We start from the raw sequence: 21,350 nt of genomic DNA on the forward strand, positions 1-21,350 counted from the left end.
CCTTATTTGGAGGGCCGCGGCAAACTTGTCGAGGTTGAGAATTTGAAGCCCTCCCTTATCTTTTGATTTGCAAACGAGGTCGCAATTCACCTTCCATTTTCCACCGGAGACCTTCTCATAAGCCGCCCAAAGGTATGCTCTATGGATGCTATCAATCTTGAGTAGGACCTCAATGGGAATCTCAAAGCCGATGATAAAGTAAATTACCACACTAGTGAGAACCTCTTTGACATCAATGTTGCGACCGTAGAAGACAAACCTAAATTAAATAGAAATTATTTGCATTAGATGATTGGAATCCCATAATATGTGCAAGGTGTGTGCAGTGCCCGAGCTCATGATCCTCACCTAGTCGTGTCAACAAACACCATGTAACACTAAAGGCATTAGTAGAGCATCAGTGATTAGTGGTCATATCATAATCGCAGTAGTTAACCTTATTCCATCATTTGCCTAGAAGCCCACACGTGAAATGGGTCAGCTAAAAAGCTCGTGGCCCATGTGGCCTGCCCACATCGGTAAACACGCGGCACCCATTTCCTACATGTCTGATCGGACACACGTCTTTTTGTTTTGTTGTTTCCCGATTGGGATGTCCTTGCTATTATTCTTCACTAGTGCATGATGGTTTTTTATTTATTTTAACAGTGCAACTGCATGATGGTTTGTTTTTCCTTGTTTACTAAAAGATTTGGGATATGACCAAATCCGATTATGTGACCCTTTCCCATGCATGACTTATAGGTTGGCACCCTTGCTTTGCATCACTTCAATTTTGCTAAGAGCAATATGATAGAGATGAGAAAGTTTATACCTATTACTATTAGCTTAGGTTGAAGGTTTTGACTCAAGCCACGACTAATAGACTATCCCTTGATGTAACTAGATTTATCTCCTCTAACTAGCTAGACTGCCTTTTGAAATGACGTTTCAATCTAGAAAGAGTTGTTGAAACTCATGAAGTGCTTCATGAGATTTACAAAAACTGGTGTGTAAGGTTGATCCATAATCTAGAATTTAAAATACGTAGTTTCTAGGAGTAGATGAAATGATTTCTCCTAGCGGAAAATTCAATTCGGCTCCCGGGTGCATATGCCCCCTCTACAAAAAAAAATATATTTTGAAATGTCAAAAAAATTGAACAAAAAATTCTACATGAGTATCTCCACAATATGCATGTGTTCATCAAGTTTCGCGGGGAACCAATATGTTTTGTGGTGTAAAAAGGTGAAAATTTATCTTCTGAAAAGCCTTATTTTTAGCATTGAATTTTGTCTTTTTACACATGTTACACGATAAGTCGATTTTTCATGAAACGACTTTGTGAGTGTATAGCACGTGAAGATGTACGTGCGAATTTTTCGTTTTAATTTAAAAAAAAAATGTATGTAACATGCATTTCAGAATAAAGGGAGCATATGATCCCATGTGCCAAAATCCCGGGTGCATATGCTCCCTTTATTTGAAATGCAACTTTGACGCATTTAAAAAATGTCAAAAAAATCAAACAAAAGTTATTTTTGTACTTCTTCACATGCTACATGTGTAGAAAGTCATTTATCGAAAAAACGACTCGTATTGTGGCCTATGTAAAAAAGACAAAATTTGGTGCGAAAATAAAACCTTTCATGAGACATTTTTTTTCTACGGAATACAAAAAATATAGATTTTTCGCGAAACTTTACAAATGAACATAGATTGTGATGATGTACATGCAAAAAAAATCTAAATTTTTTGGAAATTGTAAATGTGTTTTTTATGTGGAGGGAGCATATGCATCCAGAATAGCCGAATTGAATTTCCGTTCTCCTAGAGTCAGCCTCCGCGATGACTTGGGTCGTGTTACTAATAATGATGAATATAGTGTTTAATACCTTGTAGTATGTTGGTGGATGAAGTTGTATCCTCTGGATATACATCTGTACGTGTATTCGTCTTTGTACATTGAACTTAAATCTTAAGATAGACGCATACACTACGCAGTATGTTCATAAAAAGAAAATGTTTTACTACCCATAGTTTGTACCGTAGGATGATCTTCCATGTTAAAATATGGTGTCCAAGGTGTGAGCATACTTTTGTTTGCAAAAATTATGCTAATCTATTAATAATCATCAATAGCAGTACAATTAGAACCAAAATCAATAAAAATAACAAATTGATCTTTCCACACTGACCCGAGCCGAACTCAAGTCGCTATCCTCGCCCCTTCATCATCGAAGTTGGGTAAGACTTGTCGTAGTAGAGCTTGTTGTAGTAGACAAACGGAAACTCTTCGTGCTAAAACCCCAAAGAACCAGCGCACCACTGTATAGCAACCGTCGACAAAGATGATAACCATAGATCAAAAGAGACTAACCTGAAATCACGTACACCAACGAACACAAAAATTGACCAGATCCGATATCAATGCTAGGTGCACCATAAGAGCGAGGATATAGCAGGGAGAACCTTATTATGACTTCAAGATGTAAACGCCGCCTCACTATTCCCAAAAAGACACCAAAAACTACCTAATAACTTTAGCTATTGTCGGAGTCTAATTTATCGTCTTGAAAGTAAATTAGTACCACTCAATCGTGGGCACACGGCTCCATCCAATGCGAGTTCGCTGCTTCCGCCTGAAATTCCAGTGATGCAAAGTGCCGAAGCGAGGGACGTCTCGTGATCCTTTAGGTCCAAAGATCTCTCGCAGTTTTGTCCGGAAAATTGCTGCCCATAGTGGAGGAAAATGCACGTAGCACTGGTGAGCATGGGTTGGGCACACGTCGGTGTCAGACGAGCGCGCCGCTCCATTGGCGAGGCTTTTGGAAACAACTGCAATTAAGCTGCTCGTTCGGCTTGACAACTCTGAACTTTTAGTCGCCTTTTCCTGCTTCCATTTTGTAAGTTCCTGCGGAAGAATGTTGAACGAGGATTTATAAGAGAACTTAAGGTAGAGTTTTGTCAGTGTTTAAAATAGCAGGCTATAGCCTATAGCCGTGGTCGTTTCTAAGGCTACTAAAGATTATAGCCGGGCTATAGCAGGCTAAGCTCGTATATTCAATTTGCTAAATAATGGAAAATAATTTAATATCTACGCACCATATAACCATATATAGTATATACATCACTAGTTCACAAATGCATCGCACAATAACATAGTCCACTAGTAGGAAAAGCCTCATCAGTGGCGCACCAAAAATGGCTTCTGTGGCGCATGGGAGGTGCGCCACAGAAACGTCGCCACAAAAATAAGCTTTCTGTGGCGCACCTGGTCGTGCGCCACAGAAATAAGGTTTCTGTGGCGCACCGGGCCAGGTGCGCCACAGAAATAAGTAGTTCTGTGGCGCATGTGGTGTATCCGAAACAGGTGCGCCACAGAATTATTTTTTGGTGCGCCACAGAACTATGTACAGGTATACTCGATTTTGTGCTCCCTGGTGTATTATACAGGTTTTATACTGGTTTTATACACCGTATACAGGTTATATACTGATATAATATAGACAGATATAATATGGACATATATAATCATCACATCATCATCACATTACTTAGAGCCCGATCGAGTTATACATATAGCTCCATACAACTCATAATCCATGCAAATTAAGAAAGTTCTCATCATCTCTAGATACAAACGAAGTGACACCGGCCGCCGCCTACACTAGGATGAAATAGAGTACCGCCGCGACGATGGTGAGCAAGAGCGAGAGCACAAGGAAGGTCTTCATCTTGCTCTTGTTAGCTTGGTGCGCCCTCCACTTGGCAACCGCCTCGTGTCTAGTCGGGTACCCTTTGTAGCAGCTTGCCGCCGAACTTGTGCACCTGTTTCTTGCACTCCTCCCACTCCTCGTACACTCCTGGAACCCTCCCCTCGAACACGACGTAGTACGTCATCTCTATGGACACAAGGCATATTAGTATATAACGCAATGGAAAGAGTTAGAGGGTTCACATGCATACATATTCACAAGAATTAAAGCAAGGAAATAATAATAAACCTAAAAGAAATATAGCATCGGTATCACATAAGTAATATGGTTCAACGATAACGACTACAATAGTAACTCGAAGTCCAACAACGACGACCACCGTTTCGAGCAAATTAAGCAAGTTTAGTTTACAACACGGTGCAAATTGTCTATCGATTCAAAGTAATGCTAGGCACACTGGCCTCGGTCAACGAGACGTCTTCTTGAGCGGCTCCGGGAACGGCTTGTACAAGTCCTTCGTCGTCCACGTCCTTCCATCACCCTGCTTATGTAGGCGTTCTTCGATATCCCTCTTAGGCAACGCTCTGGCTACGTGTAAGAGGCCCGATCCGTTGGATACATCTTGTAAGATAATTTCCGAGAGCTTTACTTGGATGCGATGGAAGTCTTCTCTAAGATCATCATCACTGATTTCCCTCGACATTTTAATGGGGTCTCGCTTACTAGGTGGCAGAGACATCATCTCTGCATCCTCGACAAACCCTTTAAGGTGATGGAGGACATAGAAGGCCTCCTTAATGCTGCCAGCTGGCTGCTTGATACAAGGGAAGTTGATCACGTGCTTGAACCCGATCTTTTTAGTGTCCGGCCTGATATGTTGCCCATTCTTGTCGAAGGTGCCTCCACTTTTGGAGTAGCCAAGGATAGCCTCATCGAGAACACCCTTATTCTCGTGTAGTCTTTCTTCGTCGTCGTACTCGACGAGTCGAAATACTGGGCTAGTGACCACTTTGGATCTAGGATGATGAGTGTGCAGTATTTGTCCCTGCTCAACACATGCAATTGAAATGGAATGTTGGAAATGATCGGCAATGGAAGAAATATATAAGAAAGCATAAGTTACGACGGCCGTGAGCGGATGTGTACTTACTCGGGAAAGACAGCAGTAAGAATGGTGTTGCTCTCTTTGTGCATGAGCATGAAGTTCCGGAGGTACCGCACCGCCTTGGTCCGTGTCCTTGAGCCGTCCTGGAGCTGGCTATCGCGCATGTAGTAGGGATCCGCTACCGCGATGTGGCGGGGTCTCTCTCGTTGATCTTCATCTCGAAGATTAATCGCGTATAGGCGGACCAAGTTATAGTCGAGCCGTTTCGAGTGAAATAGATTGAAGACGTCCTCGAACGCTATGAAGAAGATATCCGCTGGGTCTTCATTGACGAAGTTCTGGTTGGACGGCACCTTGACCGAGAACACCGGGTAATTTGGATCCTTTTCTTTAAGAAGGACGCTCTCTTGATAATGAATAGAGTGCTGCAAAGGGAGCATTTGTCCACTTGCGAGGTGTTCCATGTCCGGAGGCAGTATAGGTTTACCAGCTTCATGACACCCGGGCAAGCCATCCGGTGTAGGTGGTACCATGTCGTCGGCCCGGATCCTCTTAGGAGCAGGCTGGCTCGAAGATGCGCCCTTCTTGGCTCCTCTCTTCCTTCCCTTCTTCACTTGACCTACTCGGGGGTGCTTGTGGTGCTGATGGTGGTGCTTCGGGTGCTGGTGGTGCTTCTGAGGTTGCCGGGGTTGATTTGGGTGGATCCCCGATGATCGTCTTACGCAGCGTGTTAGGGCTGAAAACGGTAGCAGGCTTGACTTGAGCTGGATTGCCAGCCTCCGGAGGAGTGTCTTGAGAAAGACCCGTGAAGACCAGGCGCTGCTTCGTGACTGTAGGGGGACGACTAAGTTGATCGCCGTGTGTGCGGAAGGCTTGTTCATCCATAGGAGGCATGTACATATCTTGGCTGCAGGCGCCGTTGTTGATGTAGGCATCGATGTCATCATCATCATCTACATCATTGCCATCAAGTGGCGCCATGTCCTGGACCTTAGGTGGTGGCGGTTGCGATGCCGCCGCTTGGCGTACCGTGCGTCTAGTAGGCGGTCGTTGCGGTAGCGCTCCCAACAACCGTTTGTGGCGTCCGGTGGTGACGGCGATCGTCGGTTCCTTCCGGGTGGCGGCGGCGACCGTCGGTTCCTTCAGGGTAGTGGGGCGGCGACCGCCGTTTCCTTAAGGGTGTCGTCGGCGTTGGCGATCTTGGGCCGGATGATAGGGGAGGTGGCGCCGGTGCTTCTCTTACAACTCGGAAGACCCCCCCGACGAATCTGGTTCTTCGGCCATTTCATAAGCCATGAGGTGCAATCCCCAAGGGACAAAACCTCGCCTTCTTCTCGTGCCCGGAGGTTGAAAGGGGGGATGGCGTAGCGGTACTCCGGCACTACCATTACCAACTTGACCTTCGCCACGTCTTCCGTCAATGTAGCGCCGTGCATAACGCGGGAAGCCATGACAAAGCCGCTAGCAACTTCCACCAACTTGCCGCCGGGCTCCACCGTTTGCGTAAGCATGCATTGTTCATCCCGAGTCGTGGGCGCCATGTTGGGCATCGTGAGATGGCAGTCACGAAAGGCATATATAGTTAAAGAAGATGACGCGAAGGAGTAACTAATGAGTTTACCTCCTTGATGGCGTCGATCTCGGCTACCGTCGATACAAGGGCGGCGGTTGGGGGCGTCGATGCGACTCGGCTTGGAGCTGCGGCGGCGGTTGGAGCTGCGGCGGCGTCTGGTGGAGCCCCGACGCCGGCGTCGGGTGGAGCGGCACCGTCGGCGACACGTGGAAGCTTGAGTTGCTGCCGCTAAGGCTGGGCACATGTATCGGCCCCACTTGACCTCCCGCATTCCAAGCAGCTAACCCCTCAATCAACCCGGGGGATGATCTCGCCGGATCTTCTCGTCCAATAACTTGTTCATCATCTCCGTGTTCTCCACAGGCTTTTCGGCCACCAGCTTCTCTAGTGACTCCACCTTCTTCTTCAGCTCTCCGAACCTCGGATTTATCCTTAGCCGATGACCTCCTCTCCAACTTTCTCGTCTTGGCATCCGATCCGTAGTACTCGGATAGCTTCATACTTGTGCCAAAGCCGGACACACGGCCAGCCGACGTCGGTGGCTTGTCTGGCTCCCTCTCCTTGTACTTGTTCATCGCCCCGTTGAAAGGCGTGTCCCACGGTTCCGTCGACCCTCGGGACGACGGGCCAGCCTTCTTCAACTCTTCATCCTTTAGACAAAGGAACTTAAGGTTAGCCCATTTGGCTTCATTGCCTAATAAGATGAGCGAAATAATATAGAACTATCCTTACCAGGTACTTCTCGAAACCCTTCACGTCTTCGTGATCCGTAATAAATTCCCCCGTCTTCCGGCCTAAGTAGTAGCGGGACCGGACAAAGTTCCTAGCCCTGTTCATCCCGGATTTTGTGCCAGGGGTTTTCTTTCCCCGCACGTACCATCTCGGCATCCTCCTTGTCCCAAGTGGGCTGTTTTCCTCGGTAACCGCCGCTTCCGCAATGGTGGGTCCCTAAGTTCAAATCCCGCATTTTCTTCCCCTGTGCGGTCCATTTTTTAACAAACAGTCACTCCGTAAGTAAGACTTGAATGCATTAAAGTCTTCTAAGGAGAGCGATGGGTCTTTGCTACTTATCCTCTCCCAGCTTTCACCGGCCTCGATCTTTCCCTTCAGCCGGTTCTTCCAGCTTGCTCAAGGCGGTGCTCATCTTCGTGAGAGCTAAAGAGTCCACCTTCTTATTTAACGGCTCCGGGAACGTGTATCGTTGGTGAAGCTTCCGGAGGAGGGATTGGACGATAGCCTCGTTCTCCTTGCTTCGAGGTCCTCGAGTTAGGATCGGCACGGTTTCACTGGACGATGCACCCTAGTTGCATGCCGTACCCTTTGGCAACCCACGAAGGCTCCAAGGGTAGGCCACTTTCGGAGACTACCGTGAAATGATCGGTGACGTTGGCGAGCACTTGCGGCCTCCGATCCCTCCTTGCCCTCCTCGCCGTCCTCTTCTTCTTACCCTCCCCGAGGGTTGCCGCCGCTATCACCTTCCGTGCGGTTGGCCGCGTTCTCTTCACCGGCCGTCTCTTCACCGGTCCGGGCGGCGTCGTCCCAGTATCGTCATCGTCGCCGGTGTCGGCGGCGGCCCCCGGCCCTCTCCCTCGGAGGCGTTGTCCCGGCCCTCTCCCTCGGAGGCGGCGTCCCGGCCCTCTTCCTCATCGTCGGCGACTCGGCGGCGGCCTTCCGGGCTGCTCGTAGCCCTCCCGTAAGTCCTTGTTGGCCTCTCTCGCTTCATCGTTCGGCTCCCGGGCTTAGAAGTGTTGCCCGACATGTTTATTTGCACTTCATTAAAAAGAGGCAACAAGTTAGTACAAAAGTCAACCAGAAAATTCGGCATGACTTTTGCTAATTTTTCTACGTAGAGTGCCCATTTCTCAACCGAAACGGAAGTTAATCAACGCTTCGGGAGAAATGGGCAACTCAATGAAATCCCTGCAAAAATATCCACCATATACACCATATATCCACCATATCCACCATAAACCGTAAAACCTGGACATATATTGCTGGACATATATAGTTCCTATTTTTTTAACCTGGAGCACTACAACAAATTAACCTGAAGCATCTACAATACATCAAACAAAACCTGGTGCATCAATACAGACTGGCATTATTAACCTAGAGCATCAATACAACAAATATTATTAACCTGGAGCATCTACAACAAATTAACTCTGGAGAATCTACAATACATCAAACAAAACCTAGAGCAATCACCTGGAGCACTACAACAAACCTGGAGCATCTTTTTAACCAACTGTTAGCATATTTAGTGCAGCCAAGGCAAGTAGCTAATGACTTAGAAAAATGACTTCAATAGTAGGCAGTAGCATTTCATTCAAAATCAACTAGGCAAGTATCATTTCATGATTAGCTTGTTCATTTTTTCATTTGTATTAAAAAACCTAACAAATCCTAGCTAGCAAGAGCAATAAAGAACATCAACATATAAAATTCCGTAGATAATTAAATAGCAGAAGCTTGAGCATCATATGGAAATGCTAGTGTCTTCAAATGAAAATGCTATTACTCATAATTACTTAAATTTTTGGTAGATAATTACTTAAATTTAAAAAGGCAGATATATGCTTCTTCATAACCAAGAATACAAGCTTAAATTTAAAAAGGCAAGATATGCTTCTTCATAACCAAGAGCAAGCCAACCAAGTAGCTACTGCCAACATGTGAGCATGAGCATCATTTACGTACGCAGAAACAACAACAACATTAGCTTGTTCATTTTTATTTTTATTCCCAAATAGTAGGTTGTAGCTTGTTCATTCAAATAGTAGGCAGTAGCTTTTTTATCTCTAAATTCAAACAGCAGCATTTCATGTACTAGTAGCATTATTATCTTGAAACCCCAAGCAAGAATCGGTATATCATGACATGTGACCAGTAGCTACGCCAATATATTCATGAAAGCATCATCCAATGCATTATTTGGGGGAAGCAAAATTGGGGTGCTATAGGATCATAGGCATTCATAGGTTTAAACATTTGACATGTGACCGTAGCTACCGCCAATATATCTCGTTAACCCTCTTTTAAACATTTTCAAAATTCTTATCATCTCGTCTAAATCAAAATTCATACCGACCATCAAATTTCTATTTGACTAACACATCAAAATTCATAAATTGAATGTCCACATAAGCTATAGCAAGCACTACATCAAAATTTATACCGACCATCAAAATTCTATTTGACTATATGTATATGCAACATTGTCAATTGCTCAATCAAAATTAACTACATCACCAGCAAGAAATTAAGCAAATTGAGAACCAAATTGAGAGGCAGGGAGGGGCCGGGGCACGGGGGAGAGGGAGGGGCCGGGGCACAGGGGAGAGGGAGGGAGGCACAAGGGAGAGGGAGGGAGGCACAGGGGAGAGGGAGGGATCTCACCGACGGCGGCGCTAGGCGGTGATGGCGAGCGCGGCGATGGTCCTCCTCCTCCTCCTCCCCGCTGCCGCGGCGCGGCGGGGTGGTCCTCCTCCTCCTGCTCGCGGCGTGTGCGGGGGGTGGTCCTCCTCCTCCTGCTCGCAGCGTGGGCGGGGCGGTCCTCCTCCTCCTCCTCCTCCTCTTCCTCCTGCTCGGCGGCGGTGGCGAGTGCTAGGCGGCGGTGGAAGCTAGGGTTCGTCACGCGGATACGAATGGGGAAGAGAGAGATGGGGGGAAGAGCGAACCGCCATTTCACCAAGTCGCAGTCTCGTGGCGCACCTAGTTGTGCATGCGCCATAGAATTCCTTAACTCTGTGGCGCACTAAGCGGGACATGCGCCACGAATTAAGGAATTCTATGGCGCATGCGATACTAGGTGCGCCACGCAATTTACCGACTTGGTAAACAAACAGGGCTGATGCCGTGTTCGTCGTAAACACAAGCATTAGCCCGATGGTTAAGCCCACTGGTAGGCTTGGGTAACCTGTGTTCGAACCCCGGTTGCCCCTACTTTTTCCTTTTTAAAAATGTTTTTGTTACATTTTCAAGAAACAACACAACATTTAATAATAATTACTAGAGATTTTCAATTACAAATTACTTGTCTCACACACACATGTTCTTGTCTCTCTCACACACACATGCATGTACTTGTCACACACACATACACCAAAAAAAGATCTTCTTCGTCCCGGCTCCGAGCTCTAGCGTCTCTTCGCAATCTTCTTGCCCTTTCGGTTGTTGGCGGTTGAATACTTTATACCGGCCACCTTGAGATTTCTTCGCGTGAATGGACAACCTTTAGAGGGTAGGGAGGTCTTCCTTCTTACTTTACTAGTAGTAGGCATGTCGAAGTGCTCGTCGAATTCCTCCTCCATCTTCGGGTCACCGTTCTTGTCCAAGTCTTCCTCGTTGGCGTCTCCTTGCATTCCTATGATGCTCCTCTTGCCCCTCCTCACGACAACACGGCTAGGCCTCGACGGATCGGTGATGAAGAAGCATTGGTCAACTTGGCTACCGAGTACCCATGGCTCATTTTTCGCGGATGCGTTCTTCGATTTTGCATCGGGTATAACCATGGTTGTGAAATATCGGCCTTCTTTTCGACCTTCTTGGCCCATCTCACACGAAACATTGGCACCGTCTCTCCACGAGAATTGAGCTCCCATATCTCCTCGATCCTTCCAAAAATCTTTCCTTGACATTAGTCTCGTCATCGGCGTATGACAAAGCATAGTTACTCCCGAGTTTTGATTTTCACTATTTCTGTCCTTTTCCTCGGTGTAGAATCCGTAACCGTTGATGTCGTACCCCGATAGGTCCTTACGTTATGCGCGGGTCCCCGTGATAAGGTGTATATGAGTTTTTCATCTTCGGTAGAAGGCGTATTTCTCGTGCTTCAACCAGTTGAGTTTGCTTGAACCAACGCGTGAAGCTGGAGTTGTGCTTTTGGTTACGTCTCCCATCTTCCTCGGCCGGCCCATATCGATGTAATTCTGCTCGACCATGCTTTTGTGCTCTTGCACGAAAGGTTCGGTCAGTTTTAAGTGTTGTAGCGCGACCCGGTGAGCCTCGTCAAAGTCGTCGCGTCGATTTTCAATGCCGACATGGATCGAGCGGTAGCCCTCGCGGTGACCGACTCAGCCGAGCCTCCCGAGGTGCGTCCCGGGTGGTAGACCAACATGATCCTCGTCGTCCTCGGTGCTTAGATAATTCTGGCGGAAGGAGATGCACTCGTAGGTTAGAAACCCCTTGGCCATGCTTGCGTCTGGACGGGCCCTATTGCGAACGTATCCTTTCATGACACCGTTCGCCTTTCGAAAGGCATCATGTTGTGGAGGAACGTTGGGCCGAGCTGCTTGATGTCTTCAACGACATGGAGAAGGAGATGGACGCATATATCACGGAATGCGAGCGGGAAGTAAATCTCGAGCTCACATAGTATCACCACGATCTCATCCTCGTAGCATCTTGAGCTGCCTCACGCCGATCGACTTCCCGGTGATAACGTCAAAAAGTTGCATAGGCCAAACAGCGTATCACGGACGTGCTCGTCCATTATGCCTCGGATCGCAACGGGAAGTATCCGCGCCATTAGCACGTGGCAATCGTGAGACTTCATCCCGGTGAACCTCTTCTTCGCTACGTCCAGTATCTCGCTTATATTCCCCGAGTAACCGTGAGGAACTTTCACTCCTAGGAGGCACCTGAAAAACGCTCGAGCTCCTCCGGACTCGTTGTGAAGCAGGCAGCGGGAAGCTGCACCGCGTTCTTCTTAGCCCTTTTACGGAGACGTTGAGTCCCTTCCGTCCGATCATCATCATCATCATCATCATCATCGTCGATATCGGGGCTTGAAGATCTTTCCCGATGCCAAAATGTTTAAGATCGTATCTTGCTTTCGGTCCATCCTTGGACTTCTCTCGAGTTGCAAAGAGTGCCAAGCGGACTCTCGGTAACGTTCTTCGTAATGTGCATGACATCGAGGCTGTGGGGCGTGTGGAGGACCTTCCAGGTACTCCAAGTCGTGGAAAACGGACCTCGCTTTCCATACACCGAGCAGCGGCTCGGCTTCGGTCGCTTCTTTCCCGGCGCCGGGCACTCCTTCCAATTTTTCAGAAGATCATCGATTTCTGCGCCGCTCCTCGGGCGTGGGGGTCCATCGGGCTCATCTTTACCATTGAACGGATCACCGCGTTTTCTCCACGGGTGATCCAAGCGAAGCCACCTTCGAGCACCTGGGTAGACGGTTTTCGAGGACCCGGGATCCCTTGGTAGTTGTAGATGCGGGGTATCGTCCATGCACTTCACACAACCGTTGAATCCGTGGCCCACCCGGCGGATACATATGCGTAACCAGGATAGTCCGTGACCGTCGTGATCAACGCGGCTCTCATATCGAAATAAGTTCTAGTGTAGGCGTCCCACGTACGGGGTGGCGTCTTCCACAACGTGTCTAACTCCTCTTCGAGCAGCCCGAGATACAAATGCATGTCGACACCTGGTTGTTTCGGCCCTCGAATGAGAATACTCAGTGTATGTACCTTTGCTTGGTGCACAGCCACGGGGTAGGTTGTAAGGCCATACAAACACAGGCCAGGTGCTATGCGTGCTACTCTGGTTGCCGAACGGATTGAGTCCATCGGTGCTCATACCCAGCCTGATGTTCCTTGCGTCGCCCCCGAACCTAGGGAAGGCGATGTCCAATGTTTGCCATCTGTCCAGTCGTCCGAAGGGTGTGTCGACATATAGCCCATCTCCGGATCTTCTTCGGGCTTCGCCTTTCCTCGTGCCATTGCATGAGCTTTGCTTCCTTAGGGTCCACGAAATACCGCTGCGGACGGGGAGTGATAGGAAAGTACCATACCACCTTTCGAGGTACCTTCTTGTTCCCAACCTTGTACCGTCCGTGGCCACACACCGGACATGTGGTTCTGTCCTTGTACTCGCACCTATAAATCACACAATCATTAATGCAGGCGTGGTATTTTTCGTGCGGTAGGTCAAGGGGACACACGACTTTCTTGGCCTCCTCGGTACTACTTGGCAATGTGTTCCCTCCGGGAGACGATCGTGCCAGAATTTTAAGCTCTTGCTCGAAGCCGGAATCGGTCCACTTGTTCCGCGTCTTCATCTCGCAGGTAATCAAGCGTTACATGCAAGCGCGTATCCTGCGGACGACACCCGGGAAAGATCGGAGTCATCCCGTCTTTCTCCATTTGCGACAGCTTGGCTCTCTCTCTAGCTGCAACTCTATCGTTGCTCGTCTCCGGAGGAGCAGATCTTGAACATGAGAGTCCCGCAAGGCCGAAATTAGCGTGGTCGCGCCGGAATCTTCTTCTTCATCATGATGATGTTCTCCGCCGGCATCTTCTTCTTCATGATGATCTTCTCCGTCGACTTCTTCTTCATGATGATAGTCCCCGTCGGCATGATGATAGTCTTCTTCATGATGATAGTCGTCTCGCCGACATGGTCTTCATGCGCACCATTTGATGGGGCCGGCCGCGCTCGGTTGTCTTGCATGAAACCGCGCCTCGCAGGTGCTCCTCCGCTTGTCCGGAATCGGGGTTGATCCAGCGCTCGAGTTTGCATGATCGACACGGACATCTTATCCGGCGCCTATTGTTCCGAATCATGTCCTCCTTCGCGTCTATCTTGTATCTAGAGATTCGAGCGGAACTCATCGAGAGGACCATGCTTGCCCGCAAATGGTATACATAGAACAGGAAATTAGAACCGCACCAAATGCACACACATGCATGGGCCGTACCTCTCCTCAAGGTATTACATGGAGTGGAAAAATTCGGCATGACCTCTCCTCAAAGTAGGACATATGGGTAGTGCAAAACTTGCCGAAACGGAAATGAATCAACATTTCGGCAAACATCCATGCACCACACCGGCACACACACAAGCGCTTCACCTGCAACAAGCATCCATACACACGACGGCCACACAAGATCTACAAGCATATGCATGTCTCCTCCAAGCATATGTATGTCTCCTCCAACTACTCACCTTCTAGATTCGATACCGAGACGAGACCGCGATCGATGACTTCGAGAGGAGGAGAGAGTATGGAGAGCCTTCTCCTCAACTCCAATTAAGTATCAACCAAAGTAAGTGTAATAAATACCCAAGCAAGTGAAAAGTGGAGTCAAAATGGTATGAGAGAGAAGGGGGGACGAGCTAGATGGAGGAAGAAGAATGGCTTGTGTAGTGTGGTAGGTGGGAGGTTGCTCACTTTTGTAGATCTGTTCGCTAATTCCGTGGCGCACCAACCACAGCTGCGCCACGGAATAGCTTATTTCTGTGGCGCACCGACCGTAGTGCGCCACGTGAATAACTTATTTCCGTGGCGCACGAATACGCTGCGCCACAGAATACCTTATTTTTGTGGCGCATCGTCGCCGTGCGCCACGTAAGAAGTAATTTACGTGGCGCACCGAGGTTTGTGCGCCATAGAAATTGTAAAACCAATGATTGGGGGTGACAGGGTGTGGGGCCCACCAAGTTTTTGTGGCGCACGGTTTAGCAGTGCGCCACAAAATTAAGCTATTTCTGTGGCGCACCGAGCTTCGTGCGCCACAAAATAAGTTTCTGTGGCGCACCAAAAATGGTGCGCCACAGAACTAAGCTTCGCCTATAAGGGTTTTCCTACTAGTGGTCACATAAGATATGCATATAACTAAAACATAGTTTACATATAATTGTGTCCAAAACATAGTTCACAGATAGTTAAAGATATAGTTATGTCCAAATATTATAAAATCATTAAGTAGCAGCAGTTCGTGACACAGCGGTGTCCATAAATTGGGCCGCTAAAAAAAATTAGATTAAAATTTTTGGACCTGTTTAGCGAGAAAATAGCCGCTATGGAGGTAAATTGAGACTAAATAACTATAGTTGCGCTTACAGTTCCAATCGATCCTTGCAAATTTTCTCAGAGAAACAATCATTACAGCTTTGGTGGAGGGCATGGCCTTGGTCGCGGTAGATAGTGTGAGAAGAAAGAGAAAGAAAAGTAGAAGAACCAAAAGTAGGCCGGACCAAAATAAAGCTTTTGGGCTGGGTTTTCATGTTCTGGAATAACTGGCCAACGTGAAAATCCCAACGGACCCCTCAACATAAATAGACCAGCCTTAGCCCTATTTGTTGCTCGCTGCCGGGCTACCTTAGGCCCAATAAGGTTCTGTACCACCTTCTCTCTCTCTCTCTCTCACTCTCTCTCTCTCTCTCATCTTCTATTTTCTTTACTTTTTTTACTTCACTTTTACTACATTACTTTTTTGTTTTTTCGTCTTAACCATTAATCATGCCATTTTCTAGAGCAATATATGAATTTATCTGAGATTTAGGAACAATTGTTCTGACTTATTCATTTTTATGCATTTAATTTTAAAGAGAAGAACGCTTTCATATTTTTACCTTTTGTGATTTTGCATCTTCTATTAAATACATTAATAAAATCAAATTTTTTGGTCATGGACTTGAACATTGCTTATAACTACATGAAAATTGTATTGATAAAAAATATTTGGACATTTGTTTTCAATTAATTAATTTAAACGGCTAAACTTCTTCTATTCGTATAAGAACATTTCTTGAATTAACTTATTTTTCGCTACTTTTACTACTTTGATTTTTATTTTTTCCGCAAAAAGCATCAATTATTGGAGCTTGACAGGGAACTCCTTTTACAATTCTCTTTTTGCATTTGGACATTAAATGAATGATTTATGTATACAAACTCAACAATTTGGGGCACACTAGTAAACTAATTATTCCAAAAATACAAAATTACTTCTAGCTTCATTATCAAGTTATTTTTCTTTTGAAAAGGATCCTGGCATTAAAATAAACATATGATACTACAAAGCATCTCAACAAAAATAAAATTAAATAAAATTCTTGAGATATCCTTTGTCTTCAATCTCCAGACCGTGTCGACGGCGCGTTGCCGCTGCCCGCTGGACCGCCTTGACGTTGTTGGTTACGGACGGGAAGTCGCCCAGGAGACAAAGAGGAAGAAGTAATCAATTATATATAGTATTTAATTTTATTTATTTATATGACAAACCTACAAATAATATACATAAATTTTACAGAATGGCACCAAGAAGTATGGCACCAGCCACCAGCAAGCACCATGGATCGAGCCCTCCCCGCCGTGCGCGTCGGCTGCGAAAGGAGGTGCGGTCGTCGCAGCAACCGGGCGTAGTGGACGTTCTATGGTGATGTGGACGACCTGGCGGTCCTTGATGAAGTGATGGGGCACGACGAAGGATGCGGGGGCGGACGAGAGGGCAGATGCGGCGGCCAGAGGGGACACCGCGTTGGCTACTTCGGAGTGACCTCCCCCATGCACTCGGCGTGGCTAGCCCCATGCCGCTGGAGGGATACGGGTTCTTCATCTATGTCCTCCACGACGACAGCCGCCGCCCGTTTTCTCTTAGGCGCCGAGGGTGCGCCACCCTCGCCGCATGAGAATGCAGGTGGCGGACTGGGATGACTTCCTCCTGCGGATCTACTATGACGAGTCTGGAGACCTGTGGCTGGCGCGCGGGTGGGAGAGGTTCTTCCACGATCATCGCCTATGCCTTGGGGACCTCCTCACTTGCACCTTCGATGGCACCAACCTCCTCACCGTTCAAGGTGTTCAGCGTCGGCCACAACCGTGTGATGTACGTCGGCTAGGAGGCGGCAGGCGAGGAGGATGACCTGTTGATGGCTCCCAAGTGCATGAGATCAATTCTAGTACTTTTCAATAAAGAAAGGTTGTCGAACCCACGAAGAGCTGAAGGTATTGGTTAGCAAAATAACAAGAGAGCAGTAATAATAAAGTGATGGTTTTTGTGTTTTGGGTAGATAGTTTGCAATAAAAAAAAGTACGAAAACTAAATAGCAAATAAGTAAAGGCTCTCAAAAGAGAAAATCTCAATCCTCTATGCAGCAAGAGGACAAGCTCAAGTGTGTGTGCTTATATGAGATAAAGGTTCCCAAGAGCGGCATGAATTCACTAGCATCTGAGTTCTAAACAACATGGTAAAATATCTTGTCAAGTTTTATTCAATTAGGGGTGGAGTAATTAGGTGCAACCATAAGCATGAGCAAATACACCCCTTATGATGGGTCCTAGAGCTATTTTCATGTGCATAAAGGAATCATTAAGACATAAATGTTCCATCATAGCAATAAGATTTAGGGTCCCCGACATAAACCCCTCTAATGCAACCCATAGTGTTGGAAGACGGTTTCTATCATTCTGATCCCTCCAACACTAATGCATTACATCAAAGTGCAACCCTATGAGCCCATATAGGTGAAGTAATATGCAGTCGACATTTGCATAAAACCATCATAGAAAAACATAAAAGATAGAAAACTCGATCAAATACTCATTGCACATCATATAGAATCATAGCCAGATCATCCTATGCCCTCGGGAACGTAAGTAACTACTCACAAGTGACAAACATAATATGGACCAGAGGCATAATGGTTCCAGCACAATCTGAATATATAATGTCCCCACCAAATAATGATAAAGTATCAATCACAATTCACAAACATGCAACAACACTAATAACAGTATCCAGGGTTCAATTCAACACAAACTATGAGGGGGGTGACGCCGATCTCGTCGATGGTGATGGTGTGATGATAGTGCTGGTGGGGATGTTGTTGGATATGCCTCCTCCCAAGACAAGGAGGAGTGGAGATGTCAATGGCGACGTTTTCCCCTTCACCGGAGGCATCGGTGCAGCGGGATCTGCCCTCTCCCGGAGTAGGAGAGGACTCGCCTTCGCCGCCACCTCAATAAATCTCGGGAAAAATATGGCTTAAGTTTTTTTTGGCGAAACGGAACGTCTAGGATAAAAGGGGGGCCGAAACAATGTCCGAGGAGCGAACGAGTTTAGGTGGCCTGGCTTGGAAGTTGGGCCGTGCCACCTGTGCTCGTTTGCACCTCGTGGCCCTTCCCGCTTGTTTCTTTCGCTCATGGCTTCCTTCGGGTGAAAAACTGATCAAGTAATTTTTTCTCAAATTTTTGCGATCTTGAAATTCCTGAAACAAATAAAATTGAAAAAGGAGGTTTTCTACCTCCTAGAAATTAAATACCAATGAAGGGAACTTTGTAGGAAAGTCTGATAAATCATTTAAAAATGCATAAATAACAATGTATGAAGGCAAATAGCAATGAAAACTAATCCTATATGTAGCAATAATGATGATGCAAAATGCATGTATCACCTACATGCGTCTGGCACCTGAAGGCGCCCGCGCGGCTCTGGCCGCGGCAGCCCCCGTTGCCAGCGCCCCTTTTGAGTCTCCGTAGGTCTTGTAATCTTTATTTAGGCACCAATACATGAGAGACGACATTATGTACTTAAGTAGTACTTTTGCCACGTAAGAACTTGTTACCGTTGTCATCATATTTATCCATTGCCTCCAGCACTGTGTTCCTCGAGTGGGAGTGGTCTCTCGCACGACACACTCCTCCCTCCCAGGTGGGAGTGCTCGCTCACAATGCACCTTCGGATTTCCCCGCAACACTTCTTTTCTCCTTCGTTTTTCTTTTCTCCTTCTTTTTTTTCTTTTTTTTGTCTCCCTTTTCGCCTCCCTAGGCGTCTCCCGTCTCGTCCTTTTTCTTATCCTTTTACTCCTCGTTTGGTTTCCTGTTGACACTACAGGTTCTTCTCACCCGCATCTATCTTGCCATGATGTATGGTCGCCTGCGAGGCTCTCTACCCTCGGGCCAGCTTATTCCACGCGCGAACCTCCTGACCGGTTCCGATAGATCCATGAAAATTTTGCAACCCTTAGGCACCCCCATGCCACGCTCGAGGTGAGAATTTGTGCTTGCGTCACGTGCCAAGGATATCCCTACTTGTAGAAGGAGAAGCCCCTGGCTTCTTCAGCGCGGGCACTTTCCTTACAAGCCTTACTTGAGTGTGGCTGCCGGGGATGGCCACTGATACGTCCAAAACGTATCTACTTTCCCAAACACTTTTGTTGTTGTTTGCCATCTATCTTGTGTGTTTTCAATACAACAAATGCGAACTGGCGTTGTTTTCAACAGAATTGCTCTGGTGTCTCGTTTTTGTGTAGAAATTCAACTTTCAGGAAAATTCCCGAAAAATATCGCAAAATCCATATTTCACCCGAAGACTCACGGAGCCAGAAGACGATACAGAGGGGGCCACGAGGGGCCCACACCAGCCCTAGTTGCGGGCCAGGCTTAGCCGCACATAGGGGTGGTCTGGCCGCCTCGATCACCCCCTCGACCTCTCCTTCGCACTATAAGAAGCCCCTGACCTGAAAATACCGAGGGGTTCGACGTTTTTCTAGAAAGAGTTCTGATGCTCCGCCGCCACCAGAAACCCAAATCCGGGACCAGAAACTCCGTTCTGGCACCCTGCCGGGACGGGGATTTGGAGGAGATCATCACCATCTCCATTATCGACGCCTCTCCATCAACCATCCATGATTCCCCAATCCATGTGTGAGTAATTCCCCACTATAGGCTGTATGGGATTGTAGTGATTTGATGAGATTGGTCATGTAATAGCTATAAGATTATTATGTGCATAGTGCCTAGTATCCGTTGTTAGTATTTTTGACATTGTTGCAACTTGCTATGTTTAATGCTTGTCACTTTGGGCCCGAATGTCATGATCTCAGATCTGAACATGTTATTGATTCATGATGATAATTATTGCTTTTGATCATATCTGCAAGTTGTATACACATATTGTTATCCGAAACCTGAGACCCCAAAGTGACAATAATTAGGATAACCGGAGGAGATGGCTATGACTTGAGGATCACGTGTGTGCACGGAGTGTTAATACTTTGCTCTAGTGCTCTATTAAAAAGAGTACCTTAATTACCAGTAGTTTTCTTTGAGGCCCCGCTACAACGGGCTGGTAGGATAAAAGATATCGTGCAAGTTTCTCATTGCGAGCACGCACGACTAAATAGGAACACACACATATGGTTTTATTATACTAGGGTGCTTATATCATTATTAGTTTCAATGCCTATGTCTTGCTATTATATGGACTATCTCATTCATGCAGCGTCCGTTCATCCATCTCTGTGCCTACAGTATTTTAATCCTGCTGTCTACTGCAATCATCGTTACTGTTGTTTTTATTTCATTAGTGTTGTTACTTCACTACTACCACTGGTATAAAACTGTTACTACTGATAAACTGTTGCGAGCAAGTCTATTTTACAGGTGCAGGTGGATTGACAACTCATCTGTTAAATCTTATAAATATTCTTTGGCTCCCCTTGTGTTGAATCAATAAATTTGGGTTTTACTTCCCTCGAAGGCTATTGCGTTCCCCTATACTTGTGGGTCATCATCCACTCAACCCAGCAAGCCACCGAAAGGTTGCGATCGCGCATATGCTTTCCCTATTCTGGTTCCCCTCAATACGAACGCGGATGGAAGGACCAGATATGAGCCACTCTCTTTTTTTCCCTTCACTTTCCGTTTCCACTTCTCATGTAAGAATTCAACAAATATAGTAACTAACACAAGGGTTCATGCAATTCAGCTTCCATCATTTTAACAGCGTCTTTGGCCTTCCTCGCATAGTGCTTTACACACAGGGCTATCCCAGATACACTTGATGGTTTTAACGGCATCTCCGACCTTCCTCAAGGAGTGATTGACACACGGGGTCGACCCGGATACACTGGATAGGAGCCACTCAGGGGTAGAACTTCGGAAGGTGGTACTTCTTGAGGTGTTCTATGTTCCATGAATTGGGCACCTCTTTATTGTCCTCCGTTTCCAGATGAACAATGCCAGGTCTGAAGACTTGGGTCACCATGAATGGCCCTTCCCATTTTTGAGTCAACTTGTTGGATCATGTGGCATCTTGGATGCGGCGCAGGACAAGGTCTCCCGCCTGGAGCTCCCAGGGGCGCACCCGCCTATTGTGGTCGCAACATAGCCCCTGCTAATAGTGTGCTTAACGCGCCATGTCTCGGCAGCGAACTTCTTTCATAAAATTGACATCAT

This window comes from Lolium rigidum, chromosome 7 (genome assembly GCF_022539505.1).
Source record: "Lolium rigidum isolate FL_2022 chromosome 7, APGP_CSIRO_Lrig_0.1, whole genome shotgun sequence".
Taxonomy (NCBI): domain Eukaryota; kingdom Viridiplantae; phylum Streptophyta; class Magnoliopsida; order Poales; family Poaceae; genus Lolium; species Lolium rigidum.